Below are 22,297 nucleotides of genomic sequence, written 5' to 3'. Positions count from 1 at the left end.
TTCTGATGCCCATTTATATTAAGAATCAAATCAGGAATATCATTAAATGTACAGAATTCATATGCATAATTCATTGTATTTTCTTGGAGATGATAAATTCAGCAAACAGACAATAACGCTTCTGTAAAAGGGAAACAGGGCAAGTGGACCTGAACGTACATAAAATTTTGAGAACTCATTCTCTTTGGAATTTGCTATAAAATCTTAAATCTATCTTCATCTTTCAGAAACAAATACTCAGTATTTAGATACCCACAGGATTAAGCCCAGAGTGTTTGCAAAGAACCACTTGATGTTAGTTCTGATTCTTTTCCCCCCAGTACATATTTGGTCTAAGGTATAGTGGCTAGTTGAAATTTTGCTGCCTTTCAGCTCGGGAAATACAAGTGTTCTTCTTTAAGCCACAAGTTAGGTATACAGTGCAAGTCAGAAGCTCTGCCCTCAGCCTTCTCAGTCATTTTGCTTCCTGACCTGCAGGTATCACCCTCTCCAAGGGATGAGATGCAATTCAATCTCCATGCGAGCAAAGGGCTGGCCCTCTCCTAAGCAGACTGCTAATCACGAGCCTCTCTGCTGCTCTCCCTCATGGTTTGACTTCCACAGGGGTGATGGAACTGAGTCAAAAAAAGCCTGTTCAAAGGAGAGGCAATTCATGCTGGGCAAACACCACCAGTTCCCATTTTTGAGTTACTAAAGGCACAGAATGCCATCAGCATGCCTGTGAAATTGTCACTGATGTTAGTAGGAGATCGGCGAACAAACAGACTGGAACATATAACTCAAAAAGAAATTTCCTAGCAGCCGTGCAGCATGACATACTATTTTAAAGAAGTAAATTGGCAGACATCATATGTTATCTGCAATATGAATTTGTGTATGTGAACCAGTACAAAAATCTGTCTCTGTAAGGATGTGTATTGTCTCCTGCATCTGAGCTCCAACAAACTTCTCAAAGGGATTAGTCATAAAATGCTCTCCATCAAAACATGAGCATCTAACACTGTGTTTCTACTAAATAAAACCCTTCAGAATAACCCTGCTGTCTTAAAAGGCCCTCCACCACTCAGTCTCATGTATATGAACTATTTCAGCCCTTGTCAAAGGTTTCTTTTCATTTGTCTGCCTCCTAAGGTTTAAGAAGCTTTCTACAGGGAAGATGATAATATTCAGACACCATTTAGCTCTCTGTCTAAAGTTAAGTCCTAGTGTCTAATAGGAATAGAGAGGAGATTATTGACTGCCTTCTACCAATACCAAAATACACAACTCTACTCAGCATGCAGGTTAACAAAAAGCTCAGTGCCACATTGAAAGGGTTCACTGGAATTAGGTAAGCTTTCATGCTCTGTAGTCACACAGCTGGCCCAATATTTGTGTGCTCCTAGAAATTCCATTGCAAAAAATTTTGACACCAGTTGTCTTAAGCTCAACTTGAACTCTAGATCTAGACTAGGAAGAGATCTGAATCAGTCCCAGGGTGTATAGAAAAAAATATATTTATCTCATATAATTTTCTTTGTTGCAGAGGAGGAAACGAACAAAAAAAAAATCAACCAAACAACAAAACCAGAAAAAAACCCCCACCTAATTGCCAAAAAACAATTTATGCTCTTAACTTTTCACAGAAACTTTGCTGAAGACACACAAATCTAAGAGACAACTTTGGGTTTAAAATTCTGCTGGAAAGAATTTAGCACTTGAACGTTTCTATCCTTTATCTTTCCAGTGCAATTGTCTTTATTACAGCTAACAGCGTCTGCCTGACACACATCTAACATGAAATCCAGTCCCAGACAGATCTGGGTTCAACCAACAACAGGCTGCAATTCCTTGGTGACTGGATTGGAGGGGGCTGCAGTGGGCTGGACCATAGATACTGAAGGCAAGTTCTTTTATTTGTAAAACAGTGCGCCAAATACATTCCCAGCTAAAAAGATTCTACCAGATAGCTCTCTCCGTGTTTTCTCTCTTTCCACTATTAAATAACTTATGACAAGGAAACTCCAGGTCAAATAGTATACATTCCACAATATTTCAAGATACAAACATTGCTTCAAGTGAGAAAAAGCTTGGTAGATAAAGCTGTAGCAGGTGGGCAGAAAAAAATTTCATGTCTTCACTAGCAGAAAGCTGCACAGAGATAACTCCTGCTGGAGATACTCCTTGGAAATGCACAATTCATTCTGATTTGCTTTCTCCCCCTTTTACTTTTTTTCAAATCTCTCTTATTATTTGGTGCTCTCATTCATTTTCCATGAGTACTTATATATGACAGAGGCTGCTGAAATCAGGACCATTGTTTTCTTATAGAAAATACAAAAATATCTCACAGATAAAAACCAGCACTGACTATTTTAGTTGTACCATCACTTTAACTTGACTGTGGCATTTATTTGACACACATCATGCTTATACAATATTACGAGAAGCAGTGCTGCATAGACAGTCCTGAGGTTTTATCAATAATGTAGTTAATAGCAGAGTGTTTGTGGGCAACCACAGTGTTACAGGTTATCTAAGAACATTTGTGTTTTGCTTATACTTCTATAATAAAAATTAATGATTTAAAAGTGCTCGGTGGGAGTATCTAGGACATTCATATTTATCAGAATTGTTACTGGCTTCTGCAATAAGCAATTATTCTTATTGCATTAAACCGTTTATTTCAGAAGATGTATCCCCAAAAATCAAATAAATCCAAAAATGAATTATAGTCATGATAGAAATTTACCTCAGGGATACTTTTAGAAAACTCAATTTAAAAACACATTTACTTTTGCCTCTATGCCAGCTACCAAGGCAGGGGAAAAGATGGAAGAACAACAGAATCATTTTGCTTTCATTGTTTTCTACAAAACATTTCCAAAGCCAAATGAGCGAAAACTTCTCAATATCCATCTTCTATCTGTGAATGGTAGCAAGGCATTGCCACCTATGGCTTGGAGATCATTGCTAACTGTACAGACCTACTGAATACTGATTAATATGCAACAGAATATTATTTTCAATATTCCCCTTGAACGCTTTGAAAACTCGCTGGTTCCAAACCTGTATGTTGTGCACTTACCAAATTTTAGTTGGGATGACAGATGTAAGAGCACACTGCAGAAAGTAATTTCTATGTCAACTACAAAGGCAAATAGTTGCAGTTTGAAATTTAGAGAAAGAACATCACAATGAGAAGCCCCAGGAAGGAGGAAAACAAGCGGCACCACATAACATTTTACGATACAAAATGAGATGTGGGCAATGTAATTTCACTTACGTGATTCATTTTATAAGCAATGCAAATGCAATCTCACTGATTATCCTCCAAAACAAAAGAGGGAATTTCATTACTTCAGCCAGTGCAATTAGACATGTAAAAATCACAAAACATTCTATCTGCAGCGGAACAAATAGAAACCATCATTTCACATTTAGATGGGAATAACCAAGGTGGGTGAAATGCATTCTTTTGTGGTAGATGTTGGGAAGGCATAAACTGAATTGTGCAGCCCTTAAGCTCACACAGCCTGTGGTACATAAAGACATGCACAGAGATTAACTCCACCAAATTTGTCATAAACGAGCTAAAGATACCTCAGAATCCATTTTTAACCTCATGTAAAATGAGGTTAAAAACCCACAAACAACAACAAAACTACAAAAAACCTTAAACCTAGGTCTTCCCCTCCAACAAAACAAAACACCACCAAAAAAGCCACCCCAAAACTGCATACCTATTTTTTATACAAGAGTCTCTTTCAGCTTTTATTTATCTTCTGGTTTCCCAAAGCTTGAAAGTAGGCGGTTACTCTGAAGAAAATCAGGCTGTGTGAATTAAGAGTACCATTGCTTTCCCTATATGGCTCCCCGGGGAATTTATTTATTAGGCACAGGCCTGTTTTCTGATTTAGCTTAAGCACTTTTCCTAGAGAATATGACTGTCCACACCAAGAGGAATTTTTGAGTAACAGCTGCAGAACAGCCTTTTTCTTGAAGGAACTATCTTGTTCCCCTTTATGGATACACAGTATTGATTTTCGTCTTCATACTCCTCTTAGTAGTTAAAAGGAGAAGAAAATTAAATGTTTTTAATAAGTACCCCAATAATAAAAACTTGAGAAAAGCTTCAGATTCTTGAAAATTAACAATAAAATTGAAACTGACAAAACCAAAATACATGGACTATCAGGGAACTCAGCAATACTAATTTGGATGTGTTGGTTTTAGTTTAACAATCAAAACCACTTTTGCTTTGACTAAGAATACATGTAAAATTGCACCCACCTACCCATCCAGTCCTATTTCTCATCATGTAAATGAAATCCTAGTTCTTTTTCCTCTATCCATTAAGGAGCAGGAAAAGATACCTGCCAGGAACAGACTACAACAGAATTCCACAGCTCTGCAAGGCTATGGGGAAGTGCAAAGGAAAAAAGAAAAAAATGTTTCTATGAGTTCACAGCAAAAAATTGTTACTGAATATCCTGTAAAAGATACAGCTATTAGGGTAGTTTTTAAGGAAACAGGCTAATTTACTAAGCTGCTTAAGGAGACAAAAAAGAAAAAAAAACACTTCAAAAAACATGCAACTGTTAAAGCCTGGTGTTGAACAGCTGTCTTAACCATTTCTTTCTTTACATCTGAATCCACTGGGCTCTTATTTTTCTTTACATTTCTGTATTCTGGCATTGCCAGTGAAATTTCCAGTTGCACAGCACCAGGGTTGCTTGTGCTGGTGCGTACTACAGTCAATAAAGTCAAAGTTCACAGTGACCATAATAGGACAGGAATGTCAGCTAAATGAAACTACCCTGTTCACATCAATACTGTTACAGTCACCTATACAAAATTAGCAGTTAAGATTCTCAGTTCTTTGACTGAAGTGACTTAATTTCCTGCAACCTTTCTCCTCCTTCCTCCCTCCAAATGTTTTGGCAATCAAGAACAGACTTAGAGACTATTTCATAATGAATACAGCCCTTGAGGGCAAAACCGGCAAGATATTCCAGTGTGTTCCAGAAATCCCTTCTGCAATTCATTATTCCATCTAGTTCTACTCTACTGGTTTACTTCAGCCTATAAAATCTTGAGCTCCTTCATCTTCTGCAGATTGTGGAGACTTGAGACTAACTATACTCCTAGAGGCCAAAACCATGTCTTTCTAGAATTAAAACACTCTGGTATTATCTACCTTCTGGAAAATCAATTGCTCTAAATCAACTGCCTGCATGTTGCTGTAGAAAATGAATGGTGACATGTTCAGAGACTTCCACTAATGACTGCTTTTGCCTCAGAAACCATCTCTAGCACTTGCTTTTTTCCATTGCTATCACCTACAGGAACAAGAACCACATCTATTCCTCTCCTTGTCAAATAACGTGATAGACTTTTTAAATAACAATCACCTTCAACTGATGAAGAGAATACCATGCAGTTCCAAAAAGCTACGCTCATCTCGCCCACACAAATGACATTTTCTTGTCTGAAATATCACGATCTCCCCAAAGACCATTTCTCACCAAAGTAATACTTAGCTGTTACTATGACTTGATAGCTGCATACCCTTTAGAGTGTGCCACCGTGAGAGCAGCAAATACAACTGTGTTTAACAAGCACAGGTGCATATTTTTTGCAAAACAGCAAAATCACTTAGATCACTGACATTCACTGTGTCACGATACCTGTCCTTATAAACCACACTGTGCACACCCCCCACCAAGCACGACCCAGTAAATTGCTCTGCTCTTGACCCCTGCTAAGTAACCAGGCCCAGAAAACAGCCTAAATTACAGACTTGCCTTTGAACTAGGTCTCATTTTGAGACAACCTGCCAGGTGTATGCACCACCAGCCCCAAGACATCAGTGAGCAGGGGTTTGCCTTGCTGTGCTTAGCTGAGGCCAAGTCAAGTTAGATTCTGAAGGGAATCTAACCTCACAGGAATTTAACAAGGTCTCTGACTTGTGGCATGTGCCACTCACTTCTTCAGTTCCCAACCTGATGGCAAAAATGGAATTCCAGTCCAAACATGATGGGAACATGCTTATATGTGGAGGGACCGGAATTCAGCCCTGGGACATTAAATATGGCCTGCCACCAGTTTAACAGATGTCAGAGCTGCACTCTGAGACTAATATAATGTACAGCCACTTTTACAGTAAAGTAAGTATGGGAAGTGCTGCTGAACTCATAAACTATGCTGCCATTTTTCACACTGCTGAGCAAAACAGAAAGAAAGTGTTAACCACAAAGGCCTGTTGTGCCCCGGATTTTCCCTCATCATTCTCAGTGTGTGATTCTCTCTTTTATGAGTGTCTCACCAAGCTCTGACTCATGGGAGATAACATATCAGGAAGCTTATCAAGGCGGTTGCCTTTACCATTCATTCCATTCACAGGTCTGGTAAAGGGCACTATTTCTTCTTCCTCTCCCACTAACCCAGAACCTACATCTGGGGCCTATAGACAGGTGGCTGAGCACATCCTCCCAACCACCCATTACCAGGCGTGTGCTCAGACAAACCTCCTCCCAGTCTTATTCACAGAGCAGCTGCTCCAACAACTGCCTGGAGCCAGCACTGTGAGTCAAGACTTTGGGTATCACAGCCCAGAAAGGAGTATCCACAAACAGCCACACAGACCTAGGCCTAGATCCCTGTTCTCCTGGGTTCCACCTGCCCTACTCAGGCGTGGCTGCTGACTTGGACTGGTCCTGGAAGCTGTGTGGGCCCTCCACAAGTGGATTCAGCTCACCAGATGGGCAGCTGAGTCTGAGCACAAATGAAGCAACAGGAGCACTGGGGCACGGCCACCTCCTTTCTGCAGAAGCAACATATCGGATCAACACAGCCATTTTCCCAAGTGGGGTGGGTTTTCTCCTATTGAGGCAAAAATAAGAACCTCCTTGGTCTAATGAGAGTTTTCTCTATTTGCAGACACAGTTTGGTCTTGCACTGTGTATTCAACTTCCAGATGACTCCTTCTGTTAGAGATAGCATTAGGCTTGGATGGGGAACAGCCTTCTAAACAGGCAAATTAAAAGCGAACAAAACAAATGAAGAAAGAAAAAAAGGTAAAGCAAATATCTTTAATATATTGAGATAATAAGAGCCCTGGCTGCAGCTTCTTAATTGTGCTAAGGGGCTGTATTTCACAACCTTCTTCGCACCTTCCAGTCACAGCCTCTCATCTAACCATCCATCCTTTTTTGTTACTTTATTTTTTTATATCTTTCTTGAACAAAACTGTATCCTCTGATGGTCTCATGTAATTACTTTAACAGTAAAAGGACCAAGTGACCATGCTATACACAAAAAACCAAATTATGCTCTGCCCAGTTTTACAGACTCTGCTTTTTCTTTGTTTTCCTACAACCACTTCATTTTTTTCCTGAGGGACACGCTGACATGAATGCCACATTAACTGCCAACCCCATGAGAAGAACATTTCAATCACCCATTATAACCAAGAATCAGACCTCTCAAGTCCCCTGGCCAGGCTGTTTCATGCCCTTCCAGTAACCCTGCAGCATGGCTATCACTGCCACTTCTTATCTTATCGCCTGTTCAAACATTGTCTGCTAGGGGCAGACAAGCAGGCAGACCTAAACAATGATGTTAAATGAAGGCTTCCTCCCAACACAGTCTTGAACTTCTGATGAAACTGATCACTCTTCAGCAGGATAACAAACCCTGTTGGGGGTTTAAAGGCTTTAAAATCCCAGTCAAGAGAACACAAATAGGACACAGGCTTCCAAAAAACAGCAAAGCTCTCACTGCATGCAAATATTCTCTCTGGGCATCAGGTAATCATCAGCTATATGTACACGTACATACATATACACATGCAGAAACAAATATACACCACAGGGATGTTCTGCTTCCTCAGTCAAATTCTCTTCTATTAAAAAAAAAAAAAAAAAGTTAAAGGAGGCTTTTTAGTTTGTTAGACTTTAAAACACAGCTGAAGCAGCAGAGCAACTTTTCCAAAGCAAAGTACCTGGTATTTTTTAATTCCATTAAAATTCAGACAACTCTGCACTAGAATTTGATGCTTGTTAGAAAAAATAAGGTTTTCGATGTTTTTATAAGAGTAAAAAATCCAATAAACATGAAACAAAACAAAAACCCTAAACCTAGGAAGCAGCAAGACTTTTGATTCCATCCTTTTTCTCCAATCAGGCTACTTTCTATCAAGACTATAAGCTTTACCATCACAACCTATGTCTTTCTTAGGCAAATCTGTTAACATGATTAACATTAGAACACTAGCTGCACTGAAGTGCACATCTGGCCTCTGCTCAAATTAACTGCCCTTTCTTCTAGGGAGCCTCAGGTAGAAGTTCTAAATGAAGATTTAGGGTTTTCAGGGGTGGAAGACATCCTATCCTGTCCAAGGCCCCATTCATTCCACCTGCAGTGGGACCATGCCCACAGCTCCTCCCAGGCCTCAGCCTGGGCACTCCCAGGCTTTGTGTGTGTGGGGGGGGGGGGGGGTACCTTCCTATAGATTATATAGATTATAGATTTATATAGATTTCTTCATCCTGGAGAAAAGTTTTTCACTGTCTATGCAAATTAGTTATCATGCAGGGTCTGTTCTTCCAGACCTTTCTAGAAATGGGTTGGAGGACTGGGGGAGGTTGGCGGTCTTGTTCCCTCCCTACAGTCCATGCCCATTCTGAATCTCATTCCTGTATTTGTGTTGTGCTTATCTCCAGGAGCTAGAACAAGGACATTTGTCCCAGAAAAGTGCTGCCTACCTCCACACAGCCCCCATCTCCAGACACATCCTGTTTCTTCTCACAATATGTTATTACCAACATTGGCTGTCATTACCAACAACCCTTGGTTGGCTCCACAGTCATCTGACCGTGCATGTTTGAGCCAAACACATTGGCCCTTCTGGGCTTCTACAGACACTTCCCCACAGTGCAAAATGGGGTGGTACTTCTGCACTCCTGCACCAATCCGTGCCTTGCATCGTCACCACTGTGGCAACACCAGGGGACAGCTCAGCACTCTTCTCACTTCAAAAGCACTGCTCTGGCCCTGCAGAAACTCAAATTCTCACTGATCCCCCCCACAGGTGCACTCACACCCTTCAGGATGTAGAAGTTATCTCACATTATTCTTGTAACCTTGAAAAACATTGGGAAATTCTTTATATTTTGTTGGGAAATCACACAGAAGTCTCATGTGGATTCATTCTACCCCTGCACTTCACCTCCACAGTGAACTCTAAACCATCTGACACCACAAGACAATATAAACCAGCCATTTCTTGGCTGTGTCTCATGAAGTACCTTTGCAAACAAACTGCTCTCAGCCACACATTAAACACAGGGCCATCACCAATCTGTGCAGGGACACAGATCAATAACCTCACCTCTCAGCAGCACTGCCAACCTCTGCAGCTCCCAGTCCCCTCTTGCTGTGCCCAGCTCCTGCTTTGGGCTGTTGTGCCAGTACAACTGCACAGGGACAGATGGTGAACAGGGCTGGAGAGCTGAACTGGGCATCCAACCCCAGGGATTACTCTGAATTCCCAATTATGCTACACGTACAAATACAGGCACGTGGGTGAACAGAGCAGCACTGCAAAGCAGCAAGGGCTACTCCAACTAGCAGCACTGCCACCCCCAAACAAGCAGGGCAAAGAGCTCTCATCAAACCATGGCTTCACATGCCGCTTGGCATCGTGAATTCAACAGTGGCTTGAACCAGCCACACTCAAACCACACTGCATGTTACAACAGAACTTAGTTTGAGCAGCCCAAAGGAGCCCCAAGTTGCAACCAAGCTGTTGGTTTGTGAAACCACTGTGCAAATCAGATTGCTGGCCCAGTCAGGAGTTTAACGTCACATGTGAAGGCAGTGGCAAGCCTTGACTAGGTGTGCAAGTGAATGCTTTCTTTCATCAATGATTAAGCCATATTAAAAAAGGCAAAAATACCACAGGAAAAGAAAAACTTAAATATTTTCACCTTTTTAGCAATATTGCTCAGTTCAGGAGAATACTCCATGGCATCTTACTGCTTCCTGCAAGGACAGTGAAGGCAATCTTAAAAATGTTGATCCCATAGAAACTTGCCACAACACTTCTATGCACAGAGGCTAAATTTCAGCATTTCAAAACATTTCCCCAGCAACAATTACAAACTGGCCTTTCAAACATATATGATGGGGCACGTGGCCCAGTGAAAGCACATAGTTTTGAAGTTCTACCCTCTTCATCATTTTCATAAACATTTAAGTCATGTGCTGCAGAGCAGCATCACTGAAAGCTCCTTCAAGTTGCATTCCAAGAGGGTCAGGATCAGCCACCTTCTCACTAAGTGCACAAAGCAGAAGAATGAGAAAGCAAGTAAAGTTGTCAATACAGGGAACTCTTTGTATGCCATTCCTCTATAAAAACACAGGCACTGTAGAACCTTAAAAGTCCTTTTCAGATACTGCGTCACTACTAACAGCTAATATAGCAGGAAATTTTAAGTCAAATACTGTAATAGCCAAACTACAACAATAAATAGCAAAGTTGCCATGCCTTGCATAAAAATGAAACCCTACTGAAACGTAGTGCAGTTTGTTGATACCATGTGCAGTCTAGGCTACATGCATAATGTAACAGTGCAACTGCTAACAGCAGGCTCACAGAAGATAATTTACACTTGTTTTTATGGACATGAGGAACTGATCTTTGAAGTTGTCCCTAATGAGATTCTGCTTGGCCCTAACAGCATCCTGAGAGAACGTGCTGGTTTTCTCCCCTGCATCCGGTGCATATTTATGATGCAAAATCCAGACCTATTTAAATTGCACATGTGGACTGGTGTCTCCCCGTGCCATTGCCAAGTCAGATTCTCACAGTGGGGGAAATACATGCTAAAATGTCTCAATTTAGCTTCAAGTCTTTTCTGTAATTACCCATACCACCTTTACTAAGTACCAAAAGATACATGGGGGTTAATGAATATGGTTCCTTTTTCCTTTGTACAATTGACCTCCTAACTTGATTTGAGCTGCCAGGTCAATTGGCAGTTCTATCACACATTGCAGAAGACACATCCAAACTACAGTCACAAGGCTCCCCAGAGAAAATACAAGTGTAGCTGTGCAATGGATTTCAAAAACACAGGCAGCAGCGTAAGTAAAGCAAACAGTTTTTGCTGTGCCCTGTGTAGTCACTGTTTTAAGACTACACCAACCTGTGACAGCCTAGATTTTACTCTTCCATTCTTCTCCCATACAGAGCCATCCATATACCTGGGTTCTTGATTACCACTGCTTCAGGTCAAAGTAGTTAAGTAAACTAAGTGCAAACTAAGGCAGTTCAAGGAAATTTTTCATTCAAATGTTTTTTCTGCAGCTTTTGGGAGGGTGATAAAATCAGAAAGTTAGCCACTCCAGCAGCTCCCCATGCAGCTGATACATAAAATTTCTTCAGTTATACCATCGAAGAATCAACATTTTAACTCTTAAATTTCTAAGTGTTTCTGTTTGGAAAGTAGAGAGGGGAAGAAAGAAATCCATAAATTCTTTGAAAATATGTGTCAGCACTGTCTATGCTGTGTGAATGCAGAACATGTTGTTTAGGATTAGATGACTCAGAGGACAGATAGCAGGATGCTTGAATTTTCATTGAGAGCTCATTATCTAATAACACACTAAACAAAGAGAAATTCTACCCCACTGACAGTTGTTTGGTGTCTTAAAAAAACCCAAAAAAACCTTACAAAAATCAACAAAATACAAGAAAGTATCCTGCTTTAATTCCTACAAACAACCTCTTAGTCAGCATGACTGTGCTTCCATGCAAACAACTACAAGGCATAAGTCTGAATGTTCAAAATCTAAAAAAGTTTTTTGTTAGGAAAATAATAAAACACATACAAACATGAAAGACAGATTCCAACACTGCCACCACAGCAGTACTGTGATATATATCACACTGCTGCACTTCATGCTAGGGCAGGAAAGCCTTTAAACACATATGCAGGCAGTAAAATTGTAACAAAGTAAATATGACTGCAGGTTCACGGTGTGGTAAGAACTACACCTCAAGCCAACATCTTACCTCTGGTTATTTCTGGGTATTTGAGATCATTTATTCATTTCTCAACTTCCATTTATTCTGTATTGGTCACCTCCAGTACATTCCTCTTGCATTTTATTATATAAGTATCTGGACCCAAAGAAATGGCATTCTTTATAGACAGATATACAGAAAATTGCTATATCTTATTCCAAATCTTCTATAGTACCCCATTCATTTTGAACTAATTAATAATAATAATAAAAAATTAAAAACAAACAAACAAACAACAACAACAACAACCCAACAAACCTCTACCAACTTCCTGGCTCTACATGTTTCAGTTTATACCTTTTAACTCTTCACTGAATGAGATGATTCACAAGAGTCTTTCTCATGCTGTAGAATGACTCTTTAAAAGCTTCTGAGAGGAACACTTACTGAAAATAGTGACAGTATGAAATGATGGCATGAACGGACTATCAAGGAAGCCAGGTGATCCAAAATTAATTTTCAACTTCAATTAATATTTTTCTTGACAATCTAGACTGGATGCAAGGATTCTCCTCAGGAAAACATGCTCTGTAATAATATCTGAAAAGAATGAGCCAGAACACAAAACAAAATCCCCCTAAATACAGATAATTTTAATTTCTTTGAGACTAGGGATTTCCTTTCTATCCTCACTCAAAGAAAATGAAGTCTCCATTCTACATACATACATTTTTAAATCAACCTGTCTTCTCAAAGGCATAGCACTCCTGGCAATAGACAACCAACAACAAATGAAAACTCCACGCATTAAAGGTCTGTGTTTTTCTGCCAAGATGATGTGCCGGGTTCTGAGAAGAGCAGCGTGTGTGATCCTTCCATTAAGGCAGCAGCGCTCTCAGAAAGCAGCCACGCAGAGTAGCTGAGCAGAACACCACCAAAGGTCACAGTGAATATAAAAAAAAGGGGAGAAAAAAATCATATACCACCCCTAGCATTACCATCAGCATTTTAATTCACAGAGGGTGTTTGGAACTCCTGCTACAGCATTTGATCAGTGCAGTCTCATTATGCATTTCCAGGAGAAAAACTCTCTTAAGAACTTTATACAAACAATTAACCTCCAAAACATCTAACAAGTTACAATTTGAATCATAACTCTCCCTCAAAAACCCAAAGAGGGTACATAAGTGGAAACTTTCAAGGTACAGAATGGTATCAAGAGCAGAACAAAATTAGTTCTTGCAAACATGCCTTCCTGTCAAAGCTGCAAACAACCCTGTTTAACAAACAAGATGATGGAAAATCAAACTAATGTCAAGAGAGATATAATCAAAATGAAACAATTATATATAAAAACTTCCAAGTAATTCAAAGATTACACATGGGCTATATATAATTTTTTTCATATATAATTGTGTATTTAATTTTAATTTATTCACTGTTTTCCACAAAGAGGAAAAGTGTATGCCCGGATGACTTTAAATTTACAAAATAAACACACCACAAAGACAAAATTTCCCTCTTCCTTAATATCTGTCAGTTATCATAATATTATATGTACATAGCTAACAACCAGAGAAAATAAGTCCTTGAAAGAATTGTTGCTTAAAATTGAGGGAGCCACTTAATCTGGTATTTTTAAGTGGAAGGTCCTGTCCCCCTGGAAGCAATAATGTTGTCACTAATCACTGCATTTTACTAGTATAGGACAGGGCTCCTATTTATTAAATATGCTGGATGACATAAAATTTTAATTCTGAACATTTTTTCTCCAAAACTACTACTTTGCCATTCACAGGAAAGCAAATAACCCATTGTTAATGCTCACTGCTGGCCAAAAGTGAATGTGCTTTAAGAAACAAAGAAGCCTAGAGTAATTAAAAAGTAATGACTTTTTTTCTTTGTGCTCCCTATATAAAAGGAACAGGAGAGAAGATATACTGGACTAGCATCTTTTCCTTCCCATAAACTGATGCAATAGCCAAACATTTAGGAGTAATGTGCTGACCTTCACGCTCACAGTCACTACACTCAATTCCTTATCCCAGAGAAATTGTAAATGTGGTAAATAGCAAGTTTCCTGGCTTACAGATACATCAGATCAAGTCCCTCTCTCACACTCCTTCCTCCTTCCCTCCCCCATCCTCTCTCCATCTGCTGCCCTCCTGGGAAGGGAGCGCTACACGTAATGGCTGTGTGCTTTTAAGTCTAATGTGCTGGATATAAGTTAATGCCCACTACAGTAAGTGGAGACTCTGCTGCAAGGAAGCCTCTGGTGCTGTTTTTTCCCTGTGCACATCCAGAAGAATCTCTGTAGCCCTAATGTCAGCCAGGACGCAAGGAAGAGAGGGTCTGGGAATATGAAATCCACAACCTGTGACAAAAACAAATCTTGAAAGACACTACACAGTACAGTAATTTAAATAATCCTTCAGTAAAAACAAGAGACAGTTGGGATCTTATTTGTCGCTCCCCTCAACATAATGATTTAAATTTAGAAAATATGCCCATTATAAAATAGGGCATGTAAAAACAAGGGCAAGCATCTCTCTGTCAGCAGAGAGTACACAGGTGAACTCTGTTGGCAGCAGAAATGAAATGGGCCTGATCCACCAGTGATGAAGAGGACAACTGTATTTGGGGATTATGAGCTGGCCTGCTCTCCAGCCATCCTCTCTGCCCCACTCTGAAAGCTTCAGCAGCAGCACTGCTCATCACCAGCACTTTGTGACAGCCAGCAGCAGCAGATCCTACAGGACACAGACAGCTCATGTGCTGGGGGAAATCTCCAGGTTTATCGAGGTTATGACCAAGCTTTATGGTAATTCTTCAGAAGATAAATAAGGTGACTGCAATGCCAGATACCTAACCTTTATTTTTTGGAATCCAGACTTGCTGTTTTCTGCTCCAACTACTTGGTACTGCTCCAGAAATGTTACTAGGTGCAAGATTATCCTACCCAAAATTTTTGTTTGAAAAAGGCAGCAAAATAAAAACCATTAAATGGAGTCTAGTCTCATTTACCACAGGACCAAATTGGCTTGACTTCAGTGTTTTAAGTGCACATGTTCGCTGTTTTATTTTATGTGATCCTAAATTGCTGAATTTTTAAAAATATCTTTAACAGTTAACATATTGGTTTATATTGTGGTGGACTTGGCAGTGCTAGATTAATGGTTGGAGTTGATAATCTAGCCTAAAAAAATCCATAGTTCAGTCACAGCTTCTTACTTATTAAAAACAACCATGCAATAACACAAAACCTGCCCTCTACAATACACCATCTAAAAATTGCAGACCTTAATGTCCCACATCAAAACTCAAAGTAAATGGGTAAGACTTGAATTTCCAAATCCTATTGAACAAGCTGTTGGTATCTTCTGAAATACCTTCTGTGAAATATGTGCATGCATATATGCAGACAGCCCCTTCTGCACTACTCTGCATGTCCATATTGCAGAAAAGACCTGAGAGCCACTACCAGGCCCTCTGCAAGCAGAAACAACCTCGATGAAGCCCATAAAACTACAGCTGCCAAGTATGATTCAAACCACTGGAAACAAGAAGTCATTGCTCCAAGGACCAAAACTCACAACTTGCTGGAAAATCCACTCTGGGGACTTGGGAAAACCTGGTGTGAATTATGAAGGGAATGATTTTCCCATGCAAGACTGAGGGGACTTCCTACCCAGCACTGGCACTGTCCTCTCCCTGCCAGCACGTGTCACTTGAGGGAATGCAGGTAATCCCAGCACCAAACTGGGCTGTGCCTTCCCAGCAGTAACTTTACAAGCTCACTGTTCAGAGATGCAAGTTTTAAAGGCATGTCCCTGCCTCACTGTACTTCTGCTGTGCCTAAAAGCATTTATTTTCTCAAGTTACACCATGGCATATTACAGAATTCAAAACCAAACTGATCCAGTGTTCCTTTGAGAGGGAGACACACTAGCCCTCCATTTCTGAATTTTTCCACGGATACCAATGTTAGGCAACTGACTCCAAAATTAAGCCACCTCTGGGAGCTCAAGATCAGAAGTGTAACCTCAAAAAACTACCATGCCAACAATGAGTACAAAAAAATTAATGTCCATGAGCAAACAGTCTTGCATCAAACACAAGCAAGCTGCATATAATAATTTAACATATAACATAGACATGTAAACTCACATTGCTTACAGGGCCTTTTGCTTATTTGTTCAACAAAAAAATTCGAGCAAGGGTTTGTAAAAGAAAAGAATAGAATGTGTGATAGGAGGCTGCAGCACTTTCCTTGGAATAGCCATGTGTCACAGGCAAAGGGACAGGCTCCCTCATCACTGCTGTCAGGGAAGACCAGCCTCATCCTGCCACTAGGAGAAAACCATGAGTCAAAAATTCTCCAGTGGGATTTGCAGTGTGGGGCCTGCAAATTTATTTATTAACTCTGTTGGGAAATCTATGCTCTAGAAGTTGTTTCACAGGACAGATTGTATCTCACCCCTCAAGCACCAAATAAAAGCAAGAATCTGCTGCTTCCACAACAATATCCCTACTACCCTGATATTTTAAAAAAAGAAATTAACACGTTTCCAGTGACAGTACAATATCTTGATTGTGAAATATATCCATCTTTTTTGTCAAACTACTTCACAGCAAAGAGCTTCCTCGGTGAGCAGCCTCCCTTTAGCACAAGGTCCTGCGGCAGGAGCCGCTGCTGCAAAAAGCATTCCTGCTCAGATCCCATCACACATCTCCCAGAAGGTAAGAACACATTTGTGTGTTGTACATAAACACAGAAGTGCAAGTCAGCTGTGTCTCAGCATGACTGACTGACCACTAAATGAACCCTACAGTGAACGCTATAGCGTAGAGTCACATCATGGAATGAAAATTTCCTTTTATAGTTCTGAGCTACTGAGATGAGGCCTTAAAGCATTTGTTACTTGAAGGCTTCTCTGCATGATTAATACAGTGTAAAAGAACACCAACACACATGAACACAAAAACTTTTTTTTTCTCCCTCTTAAGGTTTACCAGCAGCACCCAGACTGACTCTACAAGGTGTTTTAACAGCACATTTTCATCAATGAAATCTTCATCAGTCTTATTTCTGCACAAAAGGTGAACAAATATCCCCTGCTGTCTATCCCTGCCCACTGGTGGATCCATAACCACACTAGTGTCAGCTCCTTGTGCTTGCTGCCCCTGTGACCCTCTACTGGTGAGGCTACACTGAGAGGGAGACCACTGAAAGTAGCTCATTGGGAAAAAAACCCAAAACAAACAAAAACCCACCCATCCAACCAAATCAGAAACCCCACTCCGCTACATGGACATTTCTAACCTGGACTGTTTCAGTGTCACAATCCATCCAGCAGCCTCCAAAAAGCTCTGCCAGCGCTCCTGGGGAGGTGGCAGAGCGCGTGGCACAGGGGCAGGAAGGAGCAGCTGGGGAGCAGCAGGTTCAGCGCTGAAGCCTTTCCCTATAGCAGGGATCTTCCCTCCTTGCAGCCCTGCGAGAAACCTCTAGGCACAGCTTTTCTCATTCAGCCAGCACGCGGGAGCTGCAGAGGGCTGATGCCTCACACTGAGGGCCTGATGGATTGATTCTGATGGGCACAGAGACTGCTCTGGCAGCCTGGGCCCACTAGCACAGGAGGGAAAGGGTTTATCACCAACTGAAACCAGACCTGGCTTCTGTCTTAGGGCAGGGCAGTGGGGAAAGACAGCAATAATGGGGCAATGGTGACAAAAAAAAAATAAATTTAAACCTGTCCTACATTTATAATAATAATAATATTGGCACTTTAACAGCATTAGCCTTCCAGGGATGTTAGGTCATTTTTTTAAAGATAGGTTGGTATTATTCCTTTTTACAATGACAAAAAGAAAGGTCAGAAATTTAATGAAATTTTCTAGAGTGCTATGCTGATCATGTATATGATGACTGCACTGTATAAACACAATACAAGGGGCCTAAATTTGAATTTTAATTACAAAACTGTAATTCCTGAGCCTTACATCACCACTGTATGAACACTTTTAGTATGCTCCACACTCCAGCATCCCAAATAAGTGTAGCTTCTTTAAAAAGCTATTTTTATTTTACACAAAAAAATTAAAGTTTAGAACTTTCATGTTACTTACATTTTTGCACAACTAACTTTGAACAACGTAAAAACCAGTAAGATGGTAGAGACCCTCACTCACACATACACAGACATGCACAGGCACTAGTAAGAGTTTTCGTAATACAATTAAAATCGGCATTTTTGCCACGTGGCTTCCATTGTTCTGTGGCAGAGAGACCACAAAACACAATCAGTTCCTGGCCCCCTTCTGCAGTGGGGGACTTTATTTTGGGGCAGTTGAAGGGCTCCCACCTCCACTGTTTCCCTCCCCTATTCAGAGAATCCTCAACAGGCTGCAGGGAGAGCTCAGCAGCCTTGGGGCAGCTGCTGAAAGGCTCCTGCTTTTGGCTAAAAAAAAAAACGGGTTTGTTTTCCTTCACACACTGGGCTGGCAACTGCTGCACTTCAGCGAGGGAGCAGTCAGGGAAAGGAGACTAAACCTGCACCAAGGTAAGCTGATTGTGAGCCATGAGCGAGGAAAAAAATCCCTCTGCCAGAAAGTAACACCCGAGTTCTAAGTGCGGTCATTCAAACTCCTCCTGTTTTCACAACCAGGGCTTAAATGTCACTTGAGTGTTTCCAAGAGTACTGATTTGTTTATTTATTTATCTGGAAAAATAAGTAGTGTAAAGAAACCTGCATGGTCATAAGCTGTGTATGTTTTTGTTTAAAAAAAAAAAAAAAGGAGCGTTATTAATGGCCAAAGCAATAATTTCCAGCAAAACTACAATAATTCTGTCACATCGGTACCAGCTGAATCAGCCTGCAAGTCACACGAGGTACAGCTGACTGGTGTAAGACTGAATCTCTTATTCTGTCAACCAATAATATTACATGTATCAGCTCCACTTTTCTGTAAATGTCAAATGAGTTCATATTTTGCTAATGCCAACTCTTTTCCCCCTCCCGCTAAATATCACACACCTTACATGAAACAAAAATCGAGAATACTGCAAATCAAATGCATCATGATTTCCCACTAATCTCGGTGGGAGTTTATAAAGCCCATTAAATGCTGGATGGTTTCCCCAAAAAAAAAAAAAAAAAAAAAAAAAAAAAAAAAAAAAAAAAAAAAAAAAAAATCCTTTCTGTCAAGGTTAGTAGTCTATATAGATCTCTGGGTCCTAACAATGTAAGGTTTCATCACAGTTGAAAGTTTTTTCTTCTATTATCAAATAGCTGTGTTTTTATTTTATTATTATAATATATACACCTATTTACACACAGACATTTACGTACTTTATTCAATCAGACATATATCTCTACCAATATAAAACTCTGCTTATACTCATTGTTTGAAAATAAGAATATTCACATAGGGGATTGCTCGAGTATAGAAAAGGCAGTAAAATTATATAGTTACAGATTGAAAAATGTATCTCCAGGTACGAATAAACTTATTTAGAGGACTCGTGCTCTGGCACAGAAACCTCTCTTTCTTACTCCCCTACTCTTGGTTTTAAACCATAACAAAGTGTTAACATGCATATGCATTCAAACTACCCTAAAAAGAAGACACCAAGCCATGCTGGTGAGTCCAGAGGAAACCTAAAGAACTCCTCTAAAAGGCTCAGCCTGCAGCAGCTTGGGCTATTTTATCTTCACAAAACTCCCTCATCCTCACCAGACAGGCCTGTCCAAAGGGGCATTTTCCATAACAGACACACAAGGTTTATTTCACTCCTCTCTTTTTTTTTCTCCCCTGCAAGTAATCAGGGTGTTGTACCTAAACAGGAAGATTTTTCTGTCTGGTTAAAACCTAAGGAAGTAGGTTTTTTTCATTTGCATTTGCCCCCAGGCTGCATCCTACTGCTGTTCACTGGTATTGTTGGTACCGCTGCTAGCAGCTTCATACAGAATATTTCAAAAGTCTAAACACACTTAAAAGCTGGTTTGGTTTTTAAAATAAACAAACAAAGAAACAAAAACCAAAAAAAACCCTCAAACACGCACTTATGCACCTAAGGAGCAAGAACCACTTCCTTCTTTAAGTCAAAATTCTTGACAAAAAAAAAAACTGAAAGAAGGAAAACTTTCAAAAGAATAATAATCAACATGAAGCACGGAGCAGTATATTATAGTGTTATTTATCATTCTGCAGCTGCCCTTGAAAGCAGGGCACTAAGATGATGCAGTTAACTAAAATTAACTGAAAGTAAAATTAATTGGACAAAGCATTCAAATATAAACACTTTATAACAGTCAGAAAGTAAGTGAAACCTGTGGGTGGAGCATCTCCTCAAGATGACAAAATAATATTTAAAATTGCATCCCTTTATGCAAAATAACTGTGCAGCAAAAATTGCCTTTAGAATACCTGTTCAAACATTAATTAGTAGAGAAATGAAAAGAGGTAAAATAAAACGGCTGGACAATCTGATTCGAAAGGTAAACTGACAAAACTGCTGTTGCTGCCAGCCCAAGCAAAGGGAGCTGTGATAAATACACTGTGGTTTACCTGACAGTATGCTTAAACAAATTGATTAAGGAGTGCTGGTATAATAATACATATAAAGACAGGAGAACTCTATCCCAGCTGATTGAACTACATGAAAGGCACAAAATAAAAGTGTGAGAAAAAGCCCTAGAGATGTGAACAGGTTAAGTACTGCCAGTAGTGCCTTAGTCACCAGATTTATGCTGGTGATATTCCATGGACTCTCCTTTACTCTGTGGGAAATCAGAGTCAGGCCCCAAGGATATGGGACCTTGTACATGGCTCAGTGTAGGCCAAGAAACCACCTTTGCACACAAAGATGCATATCCATAAAGAAATTACTTCTAAAAACAATACTTCCTTTAGCAAAGAACACTGCCCTTAGCTGCACCCAGCTACTGAATTATGGCATGCAGCAGGGTCTTGCAGCAATAGATTGTCCTGCTATTCACACACGTGTCACAAAACTCAGCTCCTATGTTGCTTTACTAATTTCTCTTCATACCATGATTTTTGAAATAAATTTCTCACTAGAGAATAAAGCCTCTTCAAACTCCCCCTTAGAAAAAAAACAAACAAAAATAAATTAACAAACCATACACATGCATTACTTTAAAAGCAACAAAGAAAAGCAGACTGTAAAACCAAATCAAATCAATCCTTGTGGCTGCAGCAATGTGACACTAACAGAGATATAACAGGGTAAAAAGATCATGGTATCTTTTTTAATACTGCTTTTACCAATTTTCTCTAAAGATTTCTCACTTGATGACAACCTCTTTCAGATAAACACACAAAACTTCCATTACAATACATTAAGAAGACAAATAAAGACTCCATCTGAAGCTACCACATAATCCAGTCTCCCCTCCCCAGAAACAGTTCTACTGTTCTTACATCACACAAACCCTCAGTACACTCATATCTTCACTTCCTTGCTTCCCTCTACCCACCTGGTAGGATGTCCTCTTTTCTTTCTCAAAAGGTTTTTTAAAATCTGTCATTTGCTATCCAGACCTATACCTGAACTCACCTCCTACACTTGAACATTACTCTCTCTTCTTCCACTGTGAATCTGAGACTAATTAATTCCCAATTTTCCAAAATTTTGATCTCCCTTTTGTGTCACACCCTCTGCTGAAACCAAATTTCGGATTTTAAGAAAGTTGCAGTATTCAAGTTAAAATTTATTTAAAATATTGTCACTGTACCTTACTTTGAAGTTTCAACTTTTATTTCAACTACACAGTTTTTCCAAACCAGTATCTTTCAAGAAACCCATCAAGTTAGTAACATTTAAGAGATACACCATTCCTTAGAGGAGTGCCTGTCTGTGAGATTTTTAAACAAAGCATGAACAATTTTTACAGTGTGGAACACCACACACTTAATCCTAAATTCAGCTCCCACTGAAGTCAATGTCAATAGAAAGGGGTTCTCTGAAACTGCTTTCTGATTTTCTTTTGTTTGCTTTGAATTCATTCTCTCAATAAGATTTATTCTTAATGTCAGAAGCACAGCCTGGAGAGCAAAACATGCAACAGAAATTTGCTGACAAAAGGTCTGATCAGTGAATCAAGACATGGAAATGTTTCTAAAATCAAAGTTACATCATCGTGGTAGTAACAAATCAAATGTAATTAATGGAAAGTTTTTCACCTTGAAAAGTGAATGCACGACAGACACTCTTCAGCATCCTTCCTAAAGTTGCCTTTAGGAACATTGTAACCACATGAA

The 22,297-nt window shown here is 39.9% G+C and overlaps 1 protein-coding gene across 4 annotated transcripts in view; it reads right to left on the bottom strand.

The window, feature by feature from the left end:
- MPPED2 (metallophosphoesterase domain containing 2) overlaps window positions 1–22,297 on the bottom strand; it is a 112,444-nt gene that overhangs the window by 75,629 nt on the left and 14,518 nt on the right. The window lies entirely within an intron of this gene.

This window comes from Prinia subflava, chromosome 5 (genome assembly GCF_021018805.1).
Source record: "Prinia subflava isolate CZ2003 ecotype Zambia chromosome 5, Cam_Psub_1.2, whole genome shotgun sequence".
NCBI classification, from domain to species: domain Eukaryota; kingdom Metazoa; phylum Chordata; class Aves; order Passeriformes; family Cisticolidae; genus Prinia; species Prinia subflava.
Note: the sequence above shows the minus strand (reverse complement) of the source record. Positions and strands in the feature narration are given on the sequence as shown.